The following is a 3,310-nucleotide window of genomic DNA, read 5'->3' as shown; positions in this document are numbered from 1 at the left end:
AAGATAACCATTGTTGTGAACCGAGTTGTGTGAATTTTTTATATAGTCTCTCTTTTAAGGTACGATTAAAACGTTCAACAACAACTGCCTTCCCTTCATTAAAGGTACTGTATAATGTAATACTGTTATTTTTTAGAAAATTCATAAATGTCTTGTTATAAAACTCTCTACCCTCATCAGTCCACAATTTTTTAGGTTTTCTCTTACTTTTATTAAATATCTGTTGAAAAACTAACATAAGAGTATTACCTGTTTTGTTTTTTAAAGGGACAACCCACACATATCTACTCCTCAAATCAATAACGGTTAAAGCATACTTGTACCCCTTATCATTATTGAGTTCAATCAAATCAGCAGACCAGATATAATCTACTTCCTTGGAATAAACTTTCCTTCTCTGAAACTTTGTGAATATTGGTTTATGTAATTCATCAGCTAATTGCTCTTCAGTCTTAATGACATCATTAGAGCTTACAAGTTTTTTGAATTTCCAAGTCCAAGTTTCAATTTAGCACTAATCATCTTCTTCACGATGAACCTATCAACTTTTTCTCTCAAGGTTGGATTTTTGTATCAGAGACAAATTATACAACATTTCTCTATCGGCTTCATGCTTTTCTTCCAACGTTGTGGTATTCCCATAATCAATATCGTGTCTCATGCACACTTCATCAACTCTATTGATTGGTTTACTCCAGGATTTAGGATTGTCTGCCTCATCTAATCTTTTATCCAAGTTTGTGCCTGGACCACAGAAAGAATACCCTGGAAGATGTAATTCCCCTGGTATTCCAGTAGTTGTAAATTTACTTCCTGATAAAAACTTTTGTATATCTCCTCCGAGTTTGTGTTTGGAGATAAATTGATTTTTTTTTGAACCACACACCGAACATATACCTTTTTGTATAACCCTGTTATTTTTACTTTTAATATATGAAATATTTTTAGTATTAGTTTTCTTTTTACATTTGAGACAATAACTCATTTATTTATGAGAAAAATTCCTGCAGAGTGCAAAAACCTTTTTAGTTTCCAACATGCACATTTGAATCTTAATTTTTTAAAACATAAAGAATCCTAAGAAATGCCTTCACTCTCTCCTCCATTTATTTAAGAAAAAACTTGAATTAAAATGAATGGCTTGACGATGTCAATAGTCTTGAAGAAAATATTGCAAATAGACTTGTCAATTCTTTGTTTTCCTCCTCGGTGGGTTGAGTTATTTTCTGTAATACCGCCAATCTTTTTGAATCTCACTGGTTTCCATATTTTGATATTTATTTTGTCTCGCTCTTTCCTCCCTCTCCTCCCTCTCTCTCTTCTCTTTTTCCTCCTTCTCTTTCTTCTCCCTCTCCTCCTTCTCTCTCTTCTCTTTCTCCTTCTCTCTCTTCTCTTTTTCCTCCTTCTCTTTCTTCTCCTTTTCCTCCTTCTCTTTATTCTCCCTCTCCTCATTCTCCTTTTCCTCCTCTTCCCTCTCTTCTTCAACTCCTTCCTCATCCCTTACTATCCTTGAATCGTTTACACCCCATAGAATATTATACATATATTCATCAGGATTTCTTGTTATTCCTGCATCGAAAATAATTTTTTACAACAGGAAACCAATAAAATTTCTTTTGAATTTCTAAAAGAGCCTTACCTTTTCTTAACTTTATAATTTTTTCATTATTTAACATTCTAATTAAATCTAAAGTTGTCGGTTTATCAACATCAGCATAATGCCAATCTTTTATTGAAAAATACCTCATTCTTATGTTGTAGAACATATTTATCAAAAATACCGAATACCCTTTTCTTGAAGGTATGCTTGGACACAGAAATGATAATTTTCTTGAAGCCTTCTTGCTGTCATTTATGTATTAGAAATATATGTTAGAATAATATTATGGCACGAAACACCTCCCCATCTTCCCATAGTTAAATCATTTTGTATTTCCTTTACTTATTATATATAATCCTGTTTTTTCTGTTTTCATGAGATAAACAAGGGCAAAACCATTATTATATTTACCCTTATTAAATTCTTTTATTTGTTGTTTACTAATCGTGGACCCACAAAACTCATTCTCGATACCAAGTGGATAATATTCTTCCTTACGAGACTGATTTAATTGTTCCAGGTCTTCGAGGTTAATTTTAAATGACCAATTATACCCTAAATCATTCATATCATACCCCCATTGTTCTATTCTCATACAAACGATACGCCCTTCTTTATAAAAATTTATTTTAATTCGAACTGTGAATTCTGTATGACCTGGAGATAATATCAACACTTCTGTATCTTTGGAATACACAGCCGTTTTATTTAAGTATATATATTGTGATAAATCGCTTAATCTCACCAAGTCATTCGCGTCAGTCGGGCTTGGATAATTTTTTAATTTATAAGCATTTTTCATGTTAATATTTTTGTTTATATTATATTTATGTCGTTCAGCCTGTGCCTTTGTGTAATAATTTGATAAATCAATATCCAGTTCTTGAGATACACCAAAGATAGAACCATCTTTACCAACATAAGTCATTTATATTAGATTAAAAATAATATCATAAAATTTTTTATTTTTGTTGAGTTGAAATAACACATATAGACATAATTGACCACAACACTTGGAATTTAATTCTTGGACTTGAAATGTTTGATAAACACCATTCTGTAAGAATTTTATGACTTCAACAGGTGGTGGAAGACCAAAACTATCAAAATAATATTTGTCTTGATTATTAAAAATACAAACCCAATGAGAACCGTTCCCATTATTATCTTCTAAGTTCATAATAATATTCTTTGTATGTTTCGGCACATTTGTTAATTCATCTCTCATACAAATAACCACATTTTGAATTTTTAATTTCTTACAATATTTGGCAAGTTGTAAATTTGATGTTGTATTCTTTCCAAATTCTTTCAACCACTCATCAATGCTCATTTATTTATTAGAAAGATATAATCCATTACCTCTTTTCGTTAATTTTACACCTGCTTGTGCAATAGAAGAAAGCATATCTCCAACTAACAATCTCGCTTTATCAGGCAGACCTTCAAGTTTTTCAGCAAAATCTACAATTACGCCACTTCCACTAATTTGTTTCTCCAACTCTTTGTTATGTCTTTCCAATTCTTTTTGAGCCTGGAGTTGAGCCTTCCTTTCGTTGGCAGTTTTCACCGCTGTTGAAATACCACCCGTCAATGCTCCAACCGCACTTAAACCAGCAAATAAAGGAATTAGAAATGGGAGAAATCCTCCACTCGTCTCTCTTATTGAATATTTTTCAACATTGGTTTTGTCATTTTAATTTTAAGTGA

Source organism: Eptatretus burgeri, unplaced genomic scaffold (genome assembly GCF_056783735.1).
Source record: "Eptatretus burgeri isolate ZD-2024b unplaced genomic scaffold, Ebu_testis_v1 Ebu_testis_scaffold_127, whole genome shotgun sequence".
Lineage (NCBI taxonomy): Eukaryota > Metazoa > Chordata > Myxini > Myxiniformes > Myxinidae > Eptatretus > Eptatretus burgeri.
The sequence above is the reverse complement of the archived record's forward strand: the minus strand, read 5'-3'. Positions refer to the sequence as shown.